Source organism: Macaca nemestrina, chromosome 2, assembly GCF_043159975.1.
Source record: "Macaca nemestrina isolate mMacNem1 chromosome 2, mMacNem.hap1, whole genome shotgun sequence".
NCBI classification, from domain to species: Eukaryota; Metazoa; Chordata; class Mammalia; order Primates; family Cercopithecidae; genus Macaca; species Macaca nemestrina.
This window is the reverse complement of record NC_092126.1, coordinates 87,237,251-87,263,553: the sequence shown is the minus strand read 5'-3', so window position 1 is coordinate 87,263,553 and position 26,303 is coordinate 87,237,251. Positions and strand designations below refer to the sequence as shown.

The 26,303-nt window shown below is 36.5% G+C and overlaps 1 protein-coding gene across 5 annotated transcripts in view; it reads right to left on the bottom strand.

The window, feature by feature from the left end:
* Window positions 1-24,089, bottom strand: part of LOC105489997 (N-acetylated alpha-linked acidic dipeptidase like 2) — a 1,462,458-nt gene extending 1,438,369 nt beyond the window's left edge. For 3 of the 5 annotated variants that reach the window (XM_071091264.1, XM_071091263.1, XM_071091268.1), the window contains exon 1: window positions 23,960-24,089. The gene's annotated coding sequence lies outside the window, so the exon portion shown is untranslated. The remainder of the gene's footprint in view (window positions 1-23,959) is intronic. The other 2 variants (XM_071091267.1, XM_071091265.1) reach the window with 1 other exon arrangement.
* Window positions 24,090-26,303: the final 2,214 nt, after the last annotated feature.

Here is a 26,303-nt window from a genome sequence, read left to right as displayed (position 1 = left end):
ATATCAATTACTTGATTATTTTTAATACACACATGCAAATGCACACACACACAGAGAATCATACTTATATACTTAATGTCTTTAAGGATCCTTCAAAAAAGTTTTCATTGTGCATAAAAAGGAGTTTCAAAATTTAAAAAACATTAATTAATATTCACATTACATATACTTAAAAATTACCAATATATTTTAGTCATTAAAGCACTGTTCCTCAAGTAAGATACCAAAGTTCTTAGGCCTTTATATATAAACCATCTGCTTAACAAACATGGTAAAATGTTTAAAAACAACAGCATGGCCACTAACTGCTTCCTTTCTATTCTGAATGAATTTATTCTAATTATAGAAGGAAGGAAAATATGGTCTAACACTTGGACATTATATTTCAATGAACATTTTTACCTGAAGAATGAATCACCAAAGGTATCTTAGAGTACTGTTATCTACCTGAAAATGATAAAAATTTATTCCAATAAAATATAAACTATTATATGTACTGTATGTTAATCTAACATTCAATTAAAAAATTGTCAAAAATCAAACATTTTATTAGTTTTAATTAACTTTAATGATTCAAATCCTGGAGAAACTAGTTGTTATACTAGACAGCTAGTTTCTGCCAAATAAAAACATAATTATAACAACTTTATTCATTTTCATAACCTATTTAAAGCTTACAAACTACTCTACCATTGGACTATTTCAACACATGTGATGGAGAAATAAGTTTCTACTTTATTTAGGTAAATGTAAATGGTTTAATGATAAGACCACTTTCCCATCCCCCCTACCCAAGAAGTTACTATGTGTCAAAAAGTGTAACAAATTAGGGTAAAATTGCACCAAAAAAAAAAAAAAAAAAAAAAGAATCCAACAACTAACTTCTAAAAATGATCATTTCAGAGTTAAACTTATGGTAAAGTTTTTGTGCTATAAAAACTAGCACTGTTTTTGCTTATAAAATTACAGATATCGATTGGAATAAGTTTAGAATACTGCAATATCATGTGTATTGTTTTCTTTAAACATAAAACACTTTTAAGAGGACTTAAACATTAGTTCGTGAAATCAGTTTCCAAACTAATGAAAATAAGGCCTATATTTAAAAATAATACTAATAAAGGTTGAAACCAAGAAATACTGTAGCTCAAAAATATGAGATGGTTTTCTGGAATTGTTTATTTTCCTGACCAATATATTTATCAGCTTCCTAATTTACAAGTTTACCTCTAACTTCCAGCAATTCAGGGTATTTCTTACTTTACTTCATGTTTTTCAATCACTTCTTTTTAAACAGGCACTTAAGAGAGAAAGCAAATTTAAAAATCTCAATACAAAAGAAAAATACAAAAAAGATAATCTTGACCAGGCACAGTGGCTCACACCTGTAATCCCAGCACTTTGGGAGGCCAAGGCGGGCAGATCACGAGGTCAGGAGATCGAGACCATCCTGGCTAACATGGTGAAACCCCATCTCTACTAAAAATACAAAAAATTAGCCAGGCGTGGTAGTGGGTGCCTGTAGTCCCAGCTACTCAGGAGGCTGAGGCAGGAGAATGGCGTGAACCCAGGAGGCAGAGCTTGCAGTGAGTTGAAATTGCGACACTGCACTCCAGCCTGGAGGACAGAACGAGACTCCGTCTCAAAAAAAAAAAAAGATAAATCTTTAGAGTATAGCATTAAATGTAGTATTTAGGATTCTCACAAAAAGAACTTGAGATATGCCTATAAATCAGGTATTCTTCACTCAACCTAATGGCTTTCCTTCCTTGCAATTTGATAGCTATTTCTTAAAACAAAGAATTTAAGCAAAATCATATTCGTTTATCTAACAACCCTTCAACTTGATTCCCAGTCTTCTTGTCAAGCTTGACTATAAAGGTCCTTCTCGTGTAGATGTTATTTTTCATGATTCTTTTATCATTTTCTCTCACCGTTCCAACATTATTACTGTTTCCAACAAGTGGAAGGCTTTCTACATGGCAGGACAAAAGTATACTGAGCAGAGATAGTTGAGGACCATAAGAAGTTCTGCTGGTTCTTCCCCATAGGATATAATGTGCTATAATGCAGATTTTGCTTGATTCTCTGCAGGATCTCACAAAATCTGCAAATCTCCCCTGCAGATCCAGTAACAGAAGTGTATTTTCTTAACTGTCTGCTCTGTACAATGGTTTGTTTTACATAGCATTCTTCTAAAGAAGGTGATTCACTGCACAGTAGTTATCAGAGCCTATGCAATTACTTTTACTTTTAAACTCTGCATGTTCCCATGACTAATTAAAGCCCAGAGATATACAGACTGTTCATAAATCTCTTTATAATGATATGACAGAACTCTGACAATGAAGCAAAGAGTGATTACTTTTGATAATCACTGAATGATTATTTTTATAAAGTCTACCAGAACCTTTATTTTATAATCAATCAATTAAAACACAAACAATTAAAACCATAATGTTGTAAGCCCCTTCCCTATCCTCTTATTAACATGAATTGGCTTACGTTAGCTAGTCACTGCATGCTAATACTTGTTTAAATGGTAGTTTCACATTTTCCTACTTTCACTTCAAGAGAGTGCCATGAGAGCTATTATCTCAAATTCAAAGATGCATATCTTGACACCTCTCTACCAACACTGACTTAATTTTCTAAATTAATTCTTGTCAATTTTGAATCCAGACCTATGTTTATTCTTCAGAGTATCAGCCATTTTATAGAGGGATAACTATGATACTGAAGATTTTTCCAATTTGCCTTATATCCCTGAAAATTTCTTTATAAAAATATATAGCATTTGCAACAAATGTTATATATTTTGAGAATTGCTCTATTATTAAATCAACTGTAAAATAATCATAGAGAGGAGAAACTCTAATTCTGATTTCAACAGATTTGTGAAAACTAATGGTTATGTATTCTGATTTGATTTCCATTTGGAAAGAAGGTGGCTACATCATTGTACACAATGAAGCTGTTTTTGTGTTGAGTTCTGAAGGATTTTGCAATAACCAAGGACAAATGATCCAATAACCATACCTTTGTGGAAATATGGGATAACATTTAAAAAGAAATATTTAAGAAAAAATATTTAAAAACAAAAATCAGAATTCTCATATAAGCAAACTACTAATCTTCTCATTCTTTCTGTATTAAAAATATATTAAATGAATAGAATATTAAAAATAAAAAATAATTTAAAAATAAAAACCTGAGGAAGAATAAATCATATCTTATAAGACAAATTCTTAAAATAGTCTCAGTAGAATACAACCATAAGAATATTATTTCCATTTCAAACTGTTATTTTAATGAGATGTGAAATTCCTAGTATATAGATGACAGATAAGTTACTTGTGTTTTAAAGTGATTTTCACGTATAGATATTTGAAGAACAATAAACTCACACACAGTCACATGCATACACACACACACAGGGTGGGAGGGAAGAAAGAGACACAGTACTGTTGTCTAAGAAGTTCTTTAACGTATATAAGGGCTCTATAGTATAGAAGTTCCAAAGCTATCAAAAGCATCATGTTAAGTGCAGACCTTGGTTAATGATCATATTTTATGGCTATTTTCAGAAATAATTGCAACATTAAATTTTATTTCAGTTGTAATATAAATTACTACAAAGTTTGTAAAAACAAATGTTGAGAAAAGTTTTCAAAAGAAGCACATGTTATTTTGAACAGCAATCTTCTTCTGTCTAAAGTAATAGTATTTTTCCAGTATGAGTAAAAAAAAAAAAGATCTTAAACCAAGGAAAAATCCACAAAGCATTCAAGGGGGCTAAAGGTGCAAGCATTTTGTTCCGTAGTCTTACTCACAATACTACCCATCTTTTCCTACAAACTGATCAATTTTATTGAAAATATGATTATTAAATCTAGATATAACCCACATAGCCAACAGAATGTTTGAGAAACTGTTGTTGTACTCTTGAGATCAATAAAACAAATAAATTATACATAAAATATCAATACTTAATTCCCGCAGTTATCAGTATTAACATTGGCATAAAACACTTCATTTTGCATACAACTCAGGTAAAATGCTTGATACTAGAAAAAAATTAAACTGTACACTGAATGAGTACTATTTCATTCCCTACATTCTATTTAGATCTTTGTGTATATTATCTCAAAGCATACTTATGGCTCCTAAGCTTCATAAGGACCTCCTGTTGAAGTTCAGTGTAACTTGATGGAATAAGCCATATATACTTTGCACAACTTCAGAGCATCCACTACAAGTAAGCTGAAGCTGCCACACTAGTAGTACCAAACAAGGGTTTTTCAGATTACAAAGAATAAGGAGGGAAAAATTCCAGGAATTAGCCAGCATCTAATTGGGGGGATGGAAGGAAGAAAGAAAAATCTAATCTTAAGTAAAGTCTTGTAAATAAGTTTACTCAATTGAAGAGGAAAGCCTCAACAAAACAAACGCGCACTAATTTAAAATTTTAATATTTTTACAAACAAATGTTCAACAACAGAGAAATGGGTAGGATTTTCACGGCCCAGACAGATGATGTAGTATAAAGTCAATAAAAATTACATTTATAAAGTTTAAAATAATACTTAAGCTGTTCTCTATATGTTGAAAAAGCAGAATATTACAATTTCTGGTATTATTTCAAAACTGCAAGAAAAAAAAGAAAAAAGATAGAAGGAAAAAAGTGCCAAGATTTAACATTGCTGCTCTAGGTAGTAAATTATAGGTGTTCTGTTTTTCTATTTCTCTATATGCTTCTACACTTTCTGAATATTCTATAGTGACTATTATTTTTATTAGAAAACATGTTTATAAACATATTTCTTTTTCAAAACAGAATATTTTTAAATAGTTGTACTTTTCTATTCAGAAAATGACACAATAAACGTCTTAAATATGCAAGACCTGTATCACTTGGTTCTTTCTATCTAAACTCCTTCAAATAGGAATAAACACTAAATGCTTCAATTTTTCCCATACTGTTTTAATACATGAACAGATAAGCTAACCAAATATAAAACTCACATTTGAATTCTTTCCCTTTCTGATCCAAGAACAAAACACAGTTAGGGTTTATATGATATGAAAAGGAAAAAAAAAAACTACTACTACTACTACTTTAGTCAGAAGTAGATTAATATAAAAATCTTAGTATGCTTTAGTCTACATGTTTGATTCCAGATGCCAAAACTCTTAATGTACCCTATCATAATTCTCTTGCTGAAAATTATTTATTGGATTTATTGAGGAAGAGAAGACTGTTTTGGGTTTGGTTTGCTTTTCCATTTTGAATTAGCAGCATGTATTTATGTTCTCATAAAGTCAAATAATCTATAAAGTAGGTTTCTTTTTAATCTCAGCAATGTTTCCAGCATTCTATTAACATGTTAAGACAACTTTCCAAAAACTTAAATAACTTTTTCACATCACTTCATAGAAATTACAGAGCATGTACAATATAATATCTGGTGACTGTCATTGGGAGTTCTAATACTACTTTGTAAAGCTTCAGTTGAATCCCATTTCAAAGACTGCAACCAAGTGAAGAAACTATCTCTGAAGCTTACAGTGGTATACTACATTTCAGGATCCTAAAGTGCTTTAAAAATCAGCCTTTGTAATTTCCATTTTGAGGGTGAAGCACTCAGCAATTCTACAGTCGAGCTAAGATTACTGAATAAATCCAGTGCAGACTCCCAGGATTCTAAATAAGCATTCCTGCAAGTCAGGTCCAGTGCATGTTCACATGCAAACCTCACTGACACTGAGAAAGCCAACTAAATAAACAGCCTTCATTTCATTTCCCTACTTTCCCACTATCCTCAAACTGGACATCTCCTCCATTGTAAGACATACTAGTCTCTTGGCTTCTCTCTCATCCCAGGCAGCTAGTCTCTCATATAACTCAGTCTTCCAGTAACAGGCTTCACCTGGGCCTTTTCTCTTTAAACAGCACTGCAGATACTGGATGACTATTTCCTATATCATCAGATTTCATGGACCTGTAAAGTTCTAAACAAACAAAAAAAAGAAAAGATATAAAAGGACTACCAACTTTTTATTCTGTCAGTAATGTTCTCAATATATAAGAGCAGAGCAGATATAATCACAATAAAAGAGAATGAAAAAGCTCACTGCATAATTTTTACTTTCCCATTTTGTCAAAAACCAGTGAAAATGTCCTAAAGAACTTGGGAACCAGACTTCTGGATCATCCCTTTTCTCCAACCCACCTCCCCCTACTCTCTTGCCCAACCTCTGCCCTAGAAGAACGCTAGCTTGCTACTTTGATCATGTTAGTAACCCCAGGAAACATAATAAAGGCTTGAAGAAAAAAACATTAACTAAATTAGGAAGCAATCCTGAGGGACAGGAGATGAGGCTATAGTCTAATAAAAGGCCAGTTGCAATCAGCCTTATTCCTTGGGCTATTAGGTTTGGCTTCATCCACAAGGCAGTGAAGCAGCCACTACAGATTATATTAAACAAAAGTGTAACAGTATTAGATGAGCAGATATCAGAAGACTGTTGATAGATGTTAACTTGAAAATCTCCCAAGTCTTTCGTTCACAAGAAAATTCCATGAGTAACCTGGACAAAGACTTCACAGTCCTACATTATTGATTCCCTTGACCTTCCTTGCAGCTTGGCAAAGAACAGAGAATTAAAATGGTTTCATCATAGCCCATAACTGATCTTACAAAGTTCCCTTTCAGAAAACTGTGGAGAATGAGAAAATGTTGAAAACGGAGAGAGAAAGAAAAGAAAAATAACATTTATTAAGTATTGGATACCAAGCAATGTAACAGGTGGTTTACATACACAATTTAACTTCAAAATAAGTTTATGAAATAGGAAAAATCATTCCCATTTCAGAGAGAGGAAAATACAGGTGAACCAAGTTGTCAGGAATCACAGAGAAATAGAACACTGAGGTAGAAAACTGCCATTTAAACACAGACTTGACTAACCCCAGAGACACTCATGTAATGTAGGATAATGCAGTTTCCCATATGCTACCTTTTTCTTACAATAACCCTTATATAGTGAACTATTATTAATAATTTATAAAAAAATTTCTTTTTTAAAGTTCAAGGGTACATGTGCAGGTTTATTATATAGGTAAACTTCTGTCAAGGGGGTTTGTTGTACAGATTATTTCTCCACCCAGGTATTAAGCTTAGTACCCATTAGTTATTTTTTCTGATCCTCTCCCTCTTCCCAACCTCTACCCCACATTGGCCCACGTCTCTGTCATTCACCTCTATGTGTCCATGTGTTCTCATTATTTGCTCCCACTTATAAGTGAGAATGTGTGGTAGTTGGTTTTCTGTTCCTCTGTTAGTTTGCTAAAGATAAAGGCCTCTATGTTCCTACAAAAGACATGATTTCTTCTTCTTCTTTTTTTTTTTTTTTTTTTTTTTTTTGGATGGAGTTTCACACTGTCACCCAGGCTGGAATACAATGATGTGATCTCAGCTTACTGTAACCTCTGCCTCCCGGATTCAAGCAATTCTCCTGCCTCCATCTCCTGAGTAGCTGAGATCACAGGTGCACGCCACCACGCCCAGTTAATTTTTTGTATCTTTAGCAGAGATGGGGTTTCACCACATTAGCCAGGCTGGTCTCAAACTCCTGACCTCATGCTTTGCCCACCTTGGCCTCCCAAAGTGCTGGGATTACAGGCATGAGCCACCGCACCCGGACGATCTCATTCTTTTTATGGCTGTATGCCTGCATTGTATTCCATGGTATGTACCACATTTTCTTTATCCAGTCCACCAGTAATGGGCATTTAGGTTAATTCCATGTCTTTACTATTGTAAATAGTGCTGCAATGGATACATGCATGTGTCTTTTATTATAGAATGATGTCTATTACTTTGGGTAAATAAACAGTAATGGGATTGCTGGATTGAATGGTACTTCTGTTTTTAAGTCTTTGAGGAATCACTACACTGTTTTCTACAATGGTTAAACTAATTTACACTCCCACCAACAGTGTTCCTTTGCCTCCACAACTTCACTAGCACCTGTTACTTTTTGACTTTTTAGTAATAGCCATTTTTACTGGTATGAGATGGTATCTCATTGTGGTTTTTATTTGCATTTCTCTAATGACCAGAGATACTGAGTTTTTTTTCACATTCTTATTGACCATATGTATGTTATCTTTTGAAAAGTGTTTATGTCCTCTGCCCACATTTTAATAGGATTATTTTTTCTTGTAAATTTAAGTTCCCTGTAGATGCTGGATATTAGTCCTGTGTCTGATGCACAGTTTGCAAACATTTTCTCCCATTTTATAGGTTGTCTGTTTACTCTGTTGATAGTTTCTTTTGCTGTATAGAAGCTCTTTAATTAGTTCCCTTTTGTCACTTTTTGCTTTTGCTACAATTGATTTTGTTGTCCTCATCTTGAAATCTTCGCCCATTCCTGTGTCCAGAATGGTATTGCCTAGGTTGTCTTCCAGCGTTTTTATAGTTTTGGGTTTTACATTTAAGTCTTTGATTTATCTTGAGTTGATTTTTTTTTTATATATGGTATAAGGGAGGCATACAGTTTCAATCTTATGTATATGGCTAGTCAGTTAACCCAACACCTTTCCCAAATGAATAGGGAGTCCTTTCCCCATTGCTTGTGTTTGTCAGGTTTGCTGAAGATCAGGTGATTGTAGGTGTGTGGCCTTATTTCTGGGCTATTTTGTTCCATCAGTATATGTGTCTGGGTTGGTACCAGTATCATGCTGTTTTGGTTACTGCTATCCTGTGGTATAGTTTGAAGTCAGGTAGAGTGATATGCTTCCTGATTTTTATTTTTTTTTAATTTTTATTTTTTGGCTTAGGATTGCTTTGGCTATTGAGTCTCTTTTTTGGATCCATAGGAATTTTAAAATAGTTTTCTAGTTGTGTGAAGAATGTCATTGGTAGTTTGATAGAAATAGCTTTGAATCTATAAATTACTTTGGGCAGTATGATCATTTTTAACAATATTGATTCTTCCTATCCATAAGCATGGAATGTTCTTCTATTGCTTGTGTCATCTCTGATTTCTCTGAGCCGTGTTTTGCAGTTCTCATGACAGAGATCTTTCACCTTCTTGGTTAGCTGTATTCCTAAGTATTTTATCCTTTTTGTGGCAATTGTGAATGGTATTCTCTTCCTGATTTGCCTCTTGGCTTGACAGTTGTTGGTGTACAGGAATGCTAGTAGTTTTTGTACACTGACTTTGTGTTCTGAGACTTCACTGAAGTTGTTTCACAGCTTAAGGAGCTTTTGGGCTGGGACTATGGGGTTTTCTACATACTGAATAATGTTGTCTGCACACAGGAATAGTTTGATCCCTATTTGGATGCCCTTTCTTTCTTTCTCTTGCCTGACTGCTCTGGCCAGGACTTCCAATACTATGTTGAATAGGAGTGGTGAGAGAGAACATCCTTGCCTTGTCTTGATTTTCAAGGGCAATGCTTCCTGCTTTTGCTCATTCAATATGATGTTGACTGTGGGTTTCTCATAGATGGCTCTTATTTTGATGTATGTTCCTTCAATATCTAGTTTATAGAAAATTTTTAACATGAAGGGGTGTTGAATTTTATCAAAAGCCTTTTCTGTATCTATTGAGATGATCATATGGTTTTGTCTTTAGTTCTGTTTATGTGATGAATCACACTGATTTCTGTATGTTGAACCAACTTTGCACCCCAGAGATAATGCCTACTTGATCATGCTGGGTATGTTTTTGATGTACTGCTATATTCAGTTTGTCAGTATTTTGCTGAGGATTTTTGCACTGATGTGCATCAAGGATGCTGGCCTAAAGTCTTCTTTTGTGTGTGTGTCACTGCCAAGTTTTGATATCAGGATGATGCTGGTCTCATGGAATGAGTTAGGGAGGAGTGCCTCCTTTTCAATTTTTTGGAAGAGTCTCAGTAGGAATGTTACCAGGTCTTCTTTGTACATCTGGTAAAATTCAGCTGTGAATCTGTCTGTTCTGGGATTTTTGTTTGTTTGGTAGGCTATTTATCACTGATTCAATTTCAGAGTTTGTTATTGTTCTGTTCAGGGATTCAATTTCTTTCTGGTAGTCTTGGGAGGGTGTATGTATCCAGGAATTTATCAATTTCTTCTAGATATTTTAGTTTGTATGCACAGAGGTGTTCAAAATATTCTCTGGTGGTTATTTGTATTTCTGTGGGATCAGTGGTAATATCCCCTCTGTCATTTCTAAATAGTCTTCATTTGTATCTTCTCTCTCATTAGTACAGTTAGGGGCCTATTTTAGTAATTGTTTTTTTTTTTTTTTTTTTTGAAAAAAAAAAAAAAAAACTCCTGGATTCATTGATCTTTTGAGTGCTTTTCTGTGTCACAATCTCCTTCAGTTCAGCTCTGATTTTGGTTATTTCTTATCTTCTGCTAGCATTGGGGATGGTTTGCTCTTGGTTCTCCAGTTCTGTTAGTTGTGTGATATTAGGTTGCTAAATTGAGATCTTCCCAATTTTTTAATGTGAGTGTTTAATACTATACATTTCCCTCTTAACATTGCTTTAACTGTGTCCCAGAGATTTTGGTATGTATCTTTGTTCTCATTAGTTTCAAAGAATCTGATTTCTGCCTTAATTTCATTATTGACACAAAAGTCATTCAGGAGCAGTTATTCAATTTCCATGAAAGAGTATGGTTTTGAGCAAATTTCTTAATGATTTCTAATTTTCTGCTGCTGTGGTCTGAGAGAGTGGTTGTTACGATTTCACTGCTTTTGCATTTGCTGAGTAGTGTTTTGGGGCTGATTATGTGGTCGACTTTAGAGTACGTGCCATGTGGTGATGAGAAGAATGTATATTCTGTTGTTCTAGCGTGGAGAGTTCTATAGATGTCTACCAGGTCCATTTGATCCAGTGCTGAGTTTAGGTCCTGAATATCATTAATTTTCACCCTCAATGATCCGTATAATACTGTGAGTGAGATGTTGACATCTCCCCTTATTATTGTGTGGGAGTCTAAGTCTCTGAAGGTCTCTAAGAATTTCCTTTATGAATCTGGGTACTCTTGTGTTGAGTGCATACATATTTAGAAAAGTTAGATCTTCTTGTTGAATTGAACCCTTTATCATTATGTAAAGCCCTTTGTCTTTTTTTATCTTTGTTGGCTTATAGTCTTTTGTCTAATATTAGTATGACAACCCCTGCTTTCTGGTTTTCATTTGCTTGAAGATTTCCCTCCATCCCTTTATTTTAAGCCTGTGGGTGTCACTGCATTTGAGATAGGTCTTCTAAAGACAGCATATAATTGGGTCTTTATCCAGCTTGCAACTCTGTGCCTTTTAATTGAGGCATTTAGTTCACTTACATTCAAGGTTAGTATTGATATGAGTGAATGTGATCCTGTCATCATGGTGTTAGCTGGTTATCATGCAGACTTGTTTGTGTGGTTGTTTTATAGTGTCATTGGTTTGTGTCCTTAAGTGTGTTTTTGTAGTGGCTGATAATGGTCTTTCCGTTCCACATGTAGTGCTTCCTTTAAGAGTTCTTGTAAGGCAGGTCTGACAATAATGAATGCCCTCAGCATTTGCTTCCATGAAAAGGATCTTATTTCTCCTTTGCTTATGCAGCTTAGTTGGGCATGACATGAAATTCTTCGTTGGAATTTCTTTTAAGAATGCTAAATATTGGCCCCCAACAACTCATGGCTTGTGGGGTTTCTACAGAAATGTCCACTGTTAGTCAATGGGCTTTCCCTTTGGGTGACCTGACCTTTCTCTCCAGCTGCCATTAACATTTTTTCTTTCATTTTGACATTGGAGAATCTGATTATCAAGTGCTTTGGGGATGATCTTCTTGTGAAGTATCTTACTGGGTTCTGTGCATTTCCTGAATTTGAATGTTGGTCTCTCTACCTAGGCTGAAGAAGTTCTCATGGAGGATATCCTGAAATATGATTTCCAAGTTGCTTCCATACTCCCCATCTCTTTCAAGGACAGCAATAAGTTGTAGATTTGGTCTCTTTATGTAATCCCATATTTCTCAGAGGGTTTTTTGTTGTTGTTCTTTTTCATTCTTTTTAATCTATTCTTATTTGACTATCTTATTGCAGGAAGCCAGTCTTCAAGCTCTGAGCCTCTTTCCTCAGCTTTCTATTATGCTATTAATACTTGTGATTGCATTACTAAATTCTTATAATATGTTGTTCAGCTATATCAGGTCAGTTATGTTCTTTTCAATACAGGCTATTTTGTCTGTCAGTCCCTGTATTATTTTATTGTGATTCTTAGTTTTCTTGGATTAGGTTTCAACATACTCCTATATCTCAATAATCTTCATTCCTATTCATAGCCTGAATTCTATTTCTGCCACGTCAGTCATCTCAGCCCCAGTTCAGTACCCTTGCTGGAGAGCTAGTCTGGTCATCTGGAGAAAAGATACTCTAGCTTTTTGAGTTGTAGGAATTCTTGCACTGGTTCTTTCTCATCTTTGTGGGTTGGTGTTCCTTCGATTTTTAAAGTTGCTGTCCTGTGAATTTTTTGTTTTTTCTTTTATGCTATTTGATGAGCTTGAGGGTTTGACTGTGGAATAAGGTGGATTCAGTCGACTGGTTTGGCTTCTGGAGGATTTTAGGGGGCTGAGACTCAGCTCTCAATTCCTGGACTGTGTGTTCTAACTCTGGGGAACTTGTATCGGGCCCCAATTTTGTTCTCTGGCTCCTTGAAATTAGGAACCCACCACGTTGGCAGGGGGTGGGGCTGAGGTGCTCTCAGACCACTGGTCACTACACACCGATGGGCGGTGCCAGATAAAGCATTTTGTAAGGTGATGGCAACAAGATCTGTCCTCATTCACACATACCAGAAGCAGCAGCAATGCAGCAGGGTGCACACTTGTTGGGTGCAGCAGGGTACTAGCAGGTGCCAGGGTGGGTAGGTGCCTGCCTCTGTGCGGGCGTTCACAGCAGCGGTGGAGGCAGCACACAAAATTAAAATTCTTAAAGGTGGTCATACATTTAACAAGTGGGTCAAGGAAGAGATGAAGTGCAAGACAAAGATAAAGCAGATGCCCTAGAACAGTTTACAACTGCTTAAAAGAAAGCTACTAAAACACAGACACCAAAGTGACAGATGTCATCTGTCTTCTTTAATATTCCCACTATCAGCTGGGCCTGGTGGCTCATGCCTATAATTCCAGTACTTTGGGAGGCCAAGGCAGGCAGATCACTCGAGGCCAGGAGTTCGAGACCAGCCTGACCAATGTAGCAAAACCCCATCTCTAGTATTAAAAAAAAAAAAAAAAAAAAATTAGCCAGGCATGATGGCACACAATTGTAATCCCAGCTATTTGGGAGGCTGAGGCATGAGAATCATTTGAACCCAGGAGTCAGAGGTTGCAGTGAGCTAAGATCGTACCAATTCACTCCAGCTTGGGTGACAGACTCAGATTCTGTCTCTTAAAAAAAAAAAAAAACAAAAACAAACAAAAATCCTCCCACTATCCTTAGCACTACATTAATTAACAATGTTTTATTGATTTTGATGTGATTTTTGTCTTTATATCAGTAGTGAGCTGAGATTGTGCTCAGTTCACTACTGATACAAGAGCTATCTTATAAGATATAAGAGAAGGAAGAGCTATCTAGTCAAAATGTGTTTTGTAAAACGTGTAAAGGATTCTTTTTCAGTACCTCCAAAAAGTATGTAAACCAAAAGAAGGCACATGAGTAAGAGCAATGTCTTTAAATAATCAGAGATATAGAGTAGTATAATGGCAAATCCTTTTTTAATTTACAGGTTTTGTAATTATTTTGTCCTGAACACAATGTGATGGGTGTTTTTATTATAAAAATGCTTAGAGCTGTTCAAATTGGAAACATGCTAAGAAAATGCCTAGATTATAATACAAACATATCAAGTTTCTATTATGTAGTTTTCTCCTTGCTTTAAAATTGAATTCTTGATAACAATTATATGAGAAACCATACAATCTGATTTTTATATTTGATACTGAGCAAATAAAAGAACAGCTGCCTTTCTAAAAGATATAAATCAGGCAGCAATGAAATCAAGAGGAAAGTTCTCCATTCCAGGAAAGAATTGGTAATGGTAAGTCACCTGAATATCACCGTCATTGTCTCTAATATTAGCAATAAATTAAACCCTCAGTACTTACAGGATCCACAGACACACCCCAAATTGACGTTCATACAGAGGATAGAGACATATGTCATCATACCATGTTATCCTCATTGAAAGTAAAAGTCAGGCAACCCTTTCCGTACAAACACAATTGAAGTTTTTGTGTTACTCTTAAAAATGTCCACAATTAATAACTATTAAAATAAATTTATTTTTTCATTCTAAGTAAAATTTAAAATTTTGGAAAAACATTTAAAACCGACTCAATTGTCTCATGGAACTGATGTTTATAGTTTCTGCATGTTAAAACATAAAAATTGACCCTCCCAGTCTTTTTCTTTTTTTTTTGGTTTTTTTTTTTTTTTTTTGGTTTTTTTTTTTTGAGACAGAGTCTCATTCTGTTGCCCAGGCTGGAGTGCAGTAGCACAATCTCAGCTCACTACAACCTCTGCTGCCCAGGTTCAAGTGATTCTCCTGCCTCAGGCTCCAAAGTAGCTGGGAATACAGGCACCTGCCACCACACCTGGCTAATTTTTGTAGTTATAGCAGAGACAGGGTTTCACCATGTTGGCCAGGCTGGTCTTGAACTCCTGATCTCATGATCCACCCACCTCAGCCTCCTAAAGTGCTGGGATTACAGGTGTGAGCCACCACGCCCGGACTCTCTCAGTCTTGAAACTTGAGAAAATTACATTTGTTCTATCTGAGTTCCTTTCTCAGGAAACCAACCATCAAGCCTTCCGAAGAGCACCAAGAATCTGAAACTTACCAGATCACTGTATCTGGACAATGACATGTCAGACCACTCACCTACAATAATTGCCTAGGCAACCACCTGCTTCCTATGAACCAACTCCTCTTCCTTACACTCTCCCTAATTCCTATTTTCCCACACATGGTTACATTTCTTCTCTGCTATATAAACCCCTAATTTCAGTTGGTCAGAGAGAAGGATTTAAGACTGATCTTCTATATTGTCAGGTGCAGCACCTAATTAAAGGCTTTCTGCTGACAATACTCATTGTCTCAGTGATTGGCTTTCTATGTGGCAAGCAGCAGGTGTTTTGGTGTTTTGGTAACAAATTCACATTTTTTTCAAGTGGTGGGATCAACTAAATCTGAAAACATAAAAACACTCACTCTCTGCATTGCCCTTCCTATGTACTCAACTCAAAATGAGTATAGCAAATTAAAGCAATTATATATATGTGTGTGTGTATATACATGTGTGTGTATATACGTGTGTGTATATATATATGCTTTAACTTTCAAAAATTGGTAAGACATATATAATGAAGATGACAATGATCTGGAATTAATGTTTAAATATCATTACAATAACAATATCATGTGGAACATTTAGATAACGGAAAAAAACTAAAAAGAGAGGTAGGAATTCTTTGCTTTATTCAGGTAACCTAAAAAGAATAGAGAAGGACTAATGAAAAAGTGGCTATGACTATTAGAGTATAAAATTTCAACATTATCTCCAAACTTCCAAACAGACTTTAATGCATTGCTGTACAGCAAAAATAAAAAGACAGAAGATACCTATTTCATATATACATAAATCATAAATTTTCAAATAAACTAGAAATATCTTGTAAACTATTAAAACTAAGATACATGTAAACTACTTTGACAATACATTTATACTGTCTATGTAATATATGGGACTAAAATCTTGGATCAAATTGTCTGGAAATATTTCTGAGAAAAATCTATCAAGAAGGATTTCTCAGACACTACTAATAATTATCCTCATGTAATATTGGTTAAGTAAAATAAGTGATCTTAATGTAGGTGTTAAAGACATTAACAACTATAAAATTAAATGTGGCACAATATCATTAATAGTGCTTTTGTTAATGCTGAAATGTTTTTTGTTTTTTCTTCCTCCAATTCTAGGTTTCACAAGAAGCTAGAAAACTGTGTGGTTACTTAGGAAGTTCAACAAGACCTCTCTATTTGCTCCACCATTTTCTTGTTAAAGTTTTATTTAGCTAATTCCAGCACATACACAAAGATTGGTCACACAGATGGATAAGACTGCATCATATCAACTGGTCCTATTTATTCTTCAAGCACATCAATGTCTAACCTTCAAATTATCAAAGTTCTTGATAATTTGAAACTGAGCCTTCAAGAACTTATTTCACAGATGACAATATCTGTTATAACAACTATTTAAGCTCTTGAAACCAGTCCAATTGTCCTATAGAACTGATGTTTATGGTTTCTTTGAATTAACATAGATATTGATCCACCCCATCTTCAAACTTGAGAAAGTTAAATGTCTTATCTGAGTTCGTTTCTCAGGAAACCAACCCTCAGGCTTCCCAGACAGTAGCAAGAAAAACCAAAACTCACCACATCACTACCTCCAGACAATAAGACGCCAGACCTCTCACTCATCATGATTGCCTGAACGGACTACCTGCTTCCTGCTGACCAACTTCTCTTCCTTACTCCTGCCTAATTCCTGTTTTCCCACACATAGTTATACTTCTTTTCTGCTATTTTAGTCAGGGAAGATATTTGATACTGATATCCCATCTCCTCAGGTGCAGCACCTGATTAAAGCCTTCTTCCCTGGCAATACTTATCTCATTGATTGGCTTTCTGTGCAGTGAGCAATAGAATCTAGACTGAATCCCTGGCATTTTGGTAACATTCTCCTCCATTTTGAAGATAATACAGTATTTCATCTTTCTCTTTCATGATTCAAAATACCAAAAGATCCATCATTTGCATAAAAACTACAAAACTTAGAAGAAAGTGCAAAATTCCTTTGCTAAAGTAAACACCTCTGATTCTTTCAGTCCCTCTTTTGGAGAGTACTGTAAGAGGGATATTTGTGGTGATGAAATAGCTTTATATCTTGATTATGGTGATGATTACATGCATCTACATATGAGATGAAATGACACAGAACTATACACATACATTGTATCAATGTCAATTTCCTGGTTTTTATATTGTACTATAGTTAGGAAGATGTAGCCAGTGGGGGAAACTGGTTAAAATGTAAGACAGTGCCTTTTCATACCATTCTGGCAAATTCCTGTAGGTCAATAATTTCAAAATAAAAAGCAAAAAAATGAGAAGAGGGAAATGGAGCTCCTCACAGAAATCATATCTCAATGCCAGAGGAAAATAAAGAGGGAAACTTTTCCCAGAAATGTAAAAGATTAGTGTGGGTAAACACCAGGAAAGCAAACTAAACCAAAGCAGATAGATAAAAGCAATAATCAGTATTTTGATTAATGTTAAGTTTAACAAACTATCTACCTTTATGCCAATCTATATCCTTTCCTGGGGTCAGAAAATATAGTCTATGGAAACCTACTACAAGTAAGAAACTACTTTGATTTTTAAAATCATGTATTTTGCACTGGATGTCATATTCACATTCAATAGTGGTTCTGAACATTTAATTTGCCAGTTAAATTATTTAACTGCTTTCTCCAAAATATAGCAATAAATTTTACAAAAAAAAGATGGCCATATTTATCTATGGCTTGGAGCCCTCTAACATAGCTCAGAGTACCCCAGTTAGAGAAGCATCATCTTGTTTTCCAGCTCCTGAGTGTTAACTTACAAATCATTCAGACTGGCCTATTCTGAGGGAGCCACTAATTCCCTAGAGACTAGGGCCTCTTTGAAAAAATTCTTGGAAGACAGATGACTGCTGGCACTCTATATTCAAACTATGACATACTACAAAAAGGCTGATGTAGGAATTATGTAACTCCTGTAAAAAGAGCCTCTCTAAGATCTCTCACATTCTGTCTTATCTCAACAAGTGCCAGTAACACAGTATTTTCACACACATATAAAGACAAGAGTAGGTTTCCTGCATAATTAGTAGTCATTTTACTTGAAAATACCTTGTTCTTATTTTTAAAGTTTTCCAGAACTCGAGGAAAATTAAATACAAAAAAGGAGTCCAGAACCACAAGGTTTCTTAAGGTTGTTCCTATCTTCATCTTTTCATCAGATCTCTCCATCCAAGAAGATAGGAAAAAAGGCTTTTATCACCTGAAGGTGATCAAAAATTTCAAGCTGGCTTCTACAACCAGCATTTCAAAAAAGTGTTACAGTGCCCCAGAAGATGTTCACTTTGGTTTGAGTACTGTGAAAGTTCTATAACCATGCAGGAAATATGTTACAGGTTTGATTCCAAAAACATGAACAGGCCCTGCTCCCAGGTGGAGACTAGGATACAGGGCTTGTTAGAACTGGATGCCCCAAGAAACTGTCAAATTACTGAGTATCATATTAAACTAAAATGAAAATACACACACACACACACACACACACACACACAATTTAAAGCGATAGTATGATCACTTAGGGATGCATTATTTGAAGTGATTTTATCCCCAATGATAATTGTACTTGATGCACAAGAGTACAAAAACACAGACTATGCAAAGTATAAGGTTTGACCAATATAATAAAATCCTAAAACTAAAAAAGTTCATGAGTAATTTTATATACCAAGATTGTAAACAAGCAAAAAGCTATTTGTATACTACTTTAAAATTTCACATGTGATATTAAATACAATGAAAATAAGTTTGAAAGTATGAAATTTTCACTCTGTTTTAAAGGATTCGTAGCACTTCTAAAGTTTTTCATGACTGACCATCTAAAAATTAAAATATCTCTCTAGTATATTCCTATCAAATTGTACCTTGGTAATTAATACCCAGAGCATAAATTCCCAATATGATGAAAGTCTAATTTTTTTAGAAACCACATTTATAAACAAGCAGTTAGGGAAAACTCATGCTGAGCTCAAACATGAGGTTTCTAGGCAAGATAAATCACCTTTCTTATCTGAACTGCTCAGATCAAAATGTCAAAACAATTAAATTACAATTTTGTCTGACATCAATAGCCCATGCAAGAGTGCAAAACAGAAAACCCTGATTTCAGAAATACTGTTTGCTTTTAACTGGCAAACAAATTAAGCAATGAATCAAATTTTGTTTGGTAAAACAAACAAAAAATGAGACACAATGCAGGTCAGAGCAGATCAGAGAGGTCAAGGACTTCATCAAGACTCACTTCTCATACAATTGCATGTTTTTTGGCTCAAAGGGAAAAAATATCTACTCTGTTACACAAATAGAAAACACACAAACATAAGATCATATATTTTACTACGTACATACTAAATATCACTATAGATTTTAATAAATTACACATAAAAGTAAATCACATTAATTTTATAGTTACATCCTATGTGCATGCTGATGACATCTAATAGTTATATATGTGTGTGGAAAGAGAAGTAGAAGGGGAGCTTAATTTTTCCCTTAACAAACTTAGTTCTCCTATATAACTCTCTCATCTATTTCTTTGAACGTACCATGTAGAAAAACTATACAATCATAATATTTTTGAACTGTAGGAAGCCTTAAAAATGATCTTGAGCTGCCTCTTCATTTTTCAGTAAAAAACTGAAGGCCAGGAAAGACATGGGCACAAAACTACCTGGGAACATAACTGGGACTACAATTCTAGGCCCCTAACTCCTAATCTTTTGTACCAATCATGAAATATACTAACGAGACGTACTGCTCAGTATACTGGGGTTCATTATACCATTCTACCTTTGTGTGTCTGATAATTTCCATAATAAAAGAAAAATGTTTGAAAACCTAACAACCTAAAAGCATTCAGTACTCTTCATAAGGCATTTATCAATTGTATTGCAATATTTACATATATTCCCTTCTCTTCACTCTACTAAAAATGGTAAATTGAGGGCAGAGATCATGTCATTTACATAGTGGTTATCACCATCCCCTGCGAAGACTTTATGCAGAACCCTGTTTTATAGTAAGAATTCAAGAAACAAAATGGTCCCTAAATAACTGAAAAAAAAAATCATCTCAAACAAGGTTCCATTTCCAACTCTAACAATTCTCTTCATCTTGTCAAATTGCTCAATATCTATGAGTAATGTTGTCAAAATCACACCATACATCTACAACCTATTTGTTGCCAATCCAGTCTTTTTCATATCATTTTCAAATGATATTTGTTGCCAATCATCATTTTTTACATTTTCAAAATCCAATCTGAAATCTAATCCTAGCTAACATATCTTGCAAGATTTAACACCACCTTTCTATAATTAGGCTGACCACTGGTGATAACGCTGTTCTCCCATTTGATCACACTTGGTACTTAAACAGAAAAGGGTTTGTTTGATAATAAGGGTAATGTTCTTAGAACTTTACCGTAGCTATCTGCTCCACAGGAGGTGAGATTCAATGTTGCTAACTTCCTCATCAGATCCCTTCTCAGGTTTCATCATATGATTTAGTTTACCTTATTTCCTCCTTTTCCCCTTTTATCTTGTAATCTCAACTTTCTCTTTAAGTCTTCTCCTAAGCAAAGCTCAAGGGAGAAATCCCCCCTTTCTGTCCTCAACAATGCACAAAGTTTTCTGTTTCAAGCAATTCTCAGAATCTCAAAGTATTCTTTCATCAAATAATCCTGACCAAATGGGAAAAATGGTAATGATTCCTACAAATTTCTCATGTACCACAACTGGCTCTCATAAACAATGAGAAAAGAGCAGGGATTCAAATAGAACATTCACATTCCCCACCTCCATCTGGGCCCACACACTTTTCCTTCTTTCATTAATTCTAGGTAAACTCTAGCAACAGACAGCCTCTCTTGTTATATACATGTATCCTTTCTCATCTCCTCATGAACACTACTCCCCTCTGTGCCATGCATCATCAATTTTTTCCTCTCTATTGGCTCTTTCTCATTAGTATCACAACATTCCACTGTTTCATACACTTTAAAAACTCTCTTTACATCATCTAGTCCTGCAACTAACACTCCATGTCCTCCCTCCCTTTTCAATAAAAATATTCAAGAGATGTATACCATCACCTTCTTCAGTGTCTCTCCTTCTACTCTGTCAAACACATTACAAACAAGCTTTCACGCCTACTTACTCCATGAAAACTGCCAACATCATGGTCATCAATGATTTCCTTTGCTAATTCTCAATCCTCATCTTTAAAACAGGTGACCAGCCCTCTACTTCTTGAAACATTTCCAGGATTCCATAATCTCCTGCTTTCCCTTTTACCTGGAATGCAGCTGTTTTTCAGACTCCTTTTCTGGTTTCTCCTCATCTCATAATGCTGACATACACCATTATATACCAGACTTTATGACGTAAAGTCTGGTCCTTGGTCATCTTCAATATTCTAAACTCACACACTTTTGATGAGTTCATTCAATCGCTTTGCTTTTACAACCCGCTATATGGTGAAGAGTCCTAAGTGTATGCCATTAGCTTGGTCTTCCAACTAACTGCCTGCTTGACATTTCCATTTGAATATCTAAAACCCATCTAACACCTAACATATCCAAATCCAGATTCTTAATCCTAATTACCACGTCTTCTTCCTATTCCTTCTAATCTCAGTTAATCTTTTCAGTTGCTTAGGCAATTACATTCTCCTTAATTTCTTTTGCTCTCACATTTCATATCCTATATCTCAGCTAACCCTGAGGAATACACCTCAAAATATATACACAGAATCTGAACTACTCACCACCTCCACCGCTATCATCCTAGTCTAAGCCACCAAGATCTGTCATATGAATTATAATAGCCTGTTATCCCTGCTTCTATCCTTGCTTTCTTCAGTCTGTTCTCAACACAGTAGGCAGAGTAATGGTGTCAAACAGATGTATTAGATCACGTCATTCCTCTAGTCAAAAGGCTCCAATGGCATCCAAATGGCTTCAAGTAAAGGTTATCATTACAATGGCTTAGCAGACCATGTAGTACTATCCGGCCCTTATGACATTTAAAATCCCATATCCTACTTCTCCTCTATCCTCCATTCCACATCAGCTACGCAAGCTTCTTTGCTGATCCTTGAACACAGCAATATGTCCGGCCTCTGCACTTGATATTTCTCTGTGCCTGGAAAGCTCTTGCCCCAAATATCATATGGCTCACTCCCTCAACTGCTTCAAGTCTACTGAAATGTCACCTTCTCCAGAGGACTTCCGTTAAAATCCTATTTTAAATTACTAAACACACACACTCTCTTTCTTGCTTTATGTAATAACTCCATAGCACTTATTATGGCTTCACCTTATATTTTTCTTAAGTACTAATACTGTCTCCCTCCATTCCAAGAAGGCAGGTTTCTTCTTTGCTTTATTCCAGTGTCAAGAACACTACTTGGCACATGGGAAGCAATCAATAAACAACTGTTGACTAATAAGTATTGAGTGCTCTACATAAATATGACAATGCTTTATGTAAGCAATTAATAAATTACATTTCATTCTTGTTAGTCGTCCTACATTAAAAGTCTTTAATACTCTGTGTGGTATTAGGAATGCATTACATCATTCTTATTAAGAGGTGTTACTTTTACACTTTCCATAAGTCTTGAGATCAGACATTACTGCCGATTATAAAGGAGAAAAAAAAATCTCTAAAAAGATAAAGGTGAAAAGTACTGTTGAAATAATTCCCCTTTTCATTAAGAATTATTGAGGTGTGGGAAGAAATGGTGAAAATCCTACCTAAATACCAAAACTACAATTTAAAACCCAACTCTTCCTTTTAAGTTTTTCCTCCCTCATTCTCCCAGAGCACTTTGTAGCATTACACCAGTGCTCACCATGGTCCCTTCTCCTGAGGGTAGGAACGGAATCTCTTCTCTCTTAACCTGTCACCAGTTGGCACAGAATCTAACTCACAGATGACAAAGAACCGTTATCAAATTAAACTCACTGGGGCGAATACTACAGGATCCTATTACATAATTTTTAATGTTTCTCAAGCTATATTCCTTCAACAGAAGCAACACCATTATCTTAACGTTCTAGAGTGGTTTAAAAAAAAAAAAAAGTCTATCTTCTCTGTTCTGCAGGGATAACTGCAGCACAACTTTCAGTACAGCAGCTTAATCCACAATTAATCCTTTACACTCCTCAGGATGCAAGCCCTAGTAAGTAAAGACATCTTAAGGACCATAGGTTGAAATGTAAAGGCTACTGTATGTTATTCTATTGCTATTCTAAAAGTGAAGGGAAAAGAACACAAGGCACCAAGAGACGCAATACAAAGGAAAAATGGAAAAAAAAAAAAAAAAAAGCAGCAAATAATGTGGGGGAAAATAGGGAGGACGAGCTATGAAGCAATGCAACTGTAGGGCAAATGTGGTAGTAAGCCAGACGCTACGGTAGAACCAGCAACGCAAGCTCGGATCCCAGGCTGCTCTTTCTATGGCTTCTCATAAACTTCCTTGAGAGAACCATCCTGCGCATCCTCTGGAGCGGCATTCCAAGCTCTGGGGCGGAATTGTGCTGCGCGCCATCTGGAACGCGCGCGTCCGCGGCGCCGCTCTTTACCTGCGCTCCGCTAGCCGGCGTGCACTGCATACGTGTGTGAACGTATCAGAAGCGGGCATTCCGGAGCTGCTACGCTCCTCTCCTAAGACAAGCGGCTTCGGGAGGTGGGCGGGGGCCTTGGAGCGGGGTGGGAGCTCCTTTGCCCAGCGCGGCCCGCGGACTGCCGGAGCCAGGTGCCCCGCGCGCCACCCCGCGGAGTCGCTCAGAACCCGCCGCCTGCCGGGCGCCCTCCGGCCCCAGTACTTCACGACGGGTCGGCGCCCCGGGCCCCTCACAAGGGTGCGGCCAACAGCGCAGTCGCGCCAGTCTGGGTAAGCGTGGGGAGCAAGGAGACACGAACAGCTCGGCCGAGGCCGCGCCGCCTCAGAGCGCGGAGCTTGTTTTGGCAAAACTTTGAAAAGAGTAGGACTCCGATTACCTGAGCGGCGCGGGCACAGGCGCGGGCTCGTCTGCGGTACGGCTGCCGGGCCGGGCCGGATTTTCAGCAGCCGTAAAGCGGGAGAAGCGGGCGCGAGCCGCGGCGCGAACCCTCGCCCCCGAGCGACGGCCCCGTCCTCTCCGCCGGGAGCGTCAGCAGCTTGGCAAGGAACGGGCTGGGCTGAGTCATAATAAAAGACGCGTTTGCCGAGCCAAGTGGGAAGAGGGGCCGAGAGCAGCCGTGTTCAATGGCAGAAGCCTCAAAAATTGGGAAGGAATTTTTTTATTTTTTTAATGGGCAAAACTGGAAACTTGCCGCCGTGGTGCCTCATCAAAAGATATGTTTCGTGTATAAGGTGTATATATTTTATACATAGTCTTTGAATCTAATAAAACTTTTAAAAGAATTCTTAAAGTGCATGCTTGCAGAGCCGAATTCCTGGTTATAGCTTCGTGACTTATGCAAGTTACAATTGAATAACGTGCTTTTGTTTTTCATCCATCAAACAGGATAATAAAGGTACCTCCCTCAAGAGAGAGAGGGCGAGAGAGCTTGGCATCCTGCCCGCACTTAGCACTCGCTAAATGTTAATTGTTATTTTGAAATAGGAGGGAAGAGATAATAAAGAACTTAGAGGAACAATTTTGAAGGGAAGAAGATACAAACATAAAGCAAGATTTTTCTTTTTTCAAGTGGAGTAAATTAGACAAATTACCAATGGAAGAGAAGAAAGTGGAGCCTGGAAGGAACAAATGGGGCTAAGTAGCTGAAGCGAGGGAGGGAAGAAGAGGGAAGGAGGAAAGAATAGAGGAAGAGGGGAGAATAAAACCTCCAAGGAACAAATGAGGCTGAAAGATGTGGCTGAAGGTAGGGAAGGAAGAAAAAGAGGGAGGAAGAGGAAGAAATAAAACCAAGGAAGGAAGAATAAAACTAGGCTGCGTGGGAAGAGGGGAGGAGGAAGGAAGGAGAGAGATATTCAACTAGGCTCAGTGGCCAAAATGCTGAAGCGTGTCCTGCCGTGAGGGGGTGGAAGAATATGTTTACTCACTATTTAGAAATGCATGACAAACTCCATCCGCTGAGGGAGATTTTAACAGTATATAAACAAATAAACAACTGTCTAAAAATGAGCCCCAAATGAGGAGCCTTTGCTCCAGTGAATGAGATTTGGCAGTTCTGCAAAATGTGGAAATTCTTCCTTGTGCGGCATCTTGGAGGGTTGAGTCATGAAACCCTTAGCAAATATTAGTGGGCTGGATTCCTGAAAGGCATGCCAGATGGACGTTTTCTGGTTAGTTTTACTGTGTGATGTTGCCTTCTGTACTTCTGTCAATTTTAGAAGAAAGGAGTGTGAATAAAGATTTGAGAAGTGAACTTAAAAATAAAAGCCAAACTAGTTACTTAATGTACGAGTATCCACCCACCATGAGCTTACAGTTACAGATTCCAAAACACGTCACCCTTTCTCCCCCTTTCATTTTCCCTCCCGTTTGTTTCTACTTTCACCGTATTGCTTTTTATCTACTTTTAGAATATGATTTTTTACAGTGGAACTGCCTACAGGAAAGGTGCTTTTAATTAAAACGAAAGAATGGAAGGAATTTCAGCTAGGCCTCTCTAAGAGAGTAAAGCTTTGTGAAAGGTTTTTCAGCTGAAGTTTTGATGAGAATGAGGGTAGTTGGCAGATGTGAAATCAGAAGTTTTTTTAGAAAACAAGAAAATAATACAACTCGAGTGAAAAGGAATGGACTGGAAATCAGAAACAGTTCTATACCTTAATTACCGTAAGAACCAAAGACGGGAGGAAAGTTTTTCCTATCCTATAAAGAAAAATGGGGACCTCCCTCCACCAGCCAGACCTTCCAAAAAGAGGAAAAAATAAAAATTAAAAAACTCTTTCAGATTCTTGTAATGATTTGCTTTTTCTTAGGAGGCCTTCTTCAGGGTAAAAGACATGAAAGTTCTTCTTTCGGCACCTTCTAAAGAAATACTTTTGTAGAAGCAGAATTTCTGAAGGGATAATTTTTGCTCAAGCAAAAAACCATTAAGTAAGATAAGAATCCCTTTTCCTTTGTTTCAGTTTTGCTAAGCCTTCAGGCTGAGGCAAACAGATTATCATTAAACCTTTATTAATGTGAATCCAAAAAAAGATAAAATCTTAAATGCTGGGAAACCCTTAACCTAAAGGAACAAGAAAACCAAGGCCCAGAAAAGAGAGAAAGAGATTAGGAAGCTTTTCTAAGGGGAACCTTTGAACTGTGGGCTGTGAAATGAGTGTCTGTGACTTGCCTTAAACAAATAGGCAATACAAACTAAAGCTGGGAACTGAGAAGATCTGGTCATA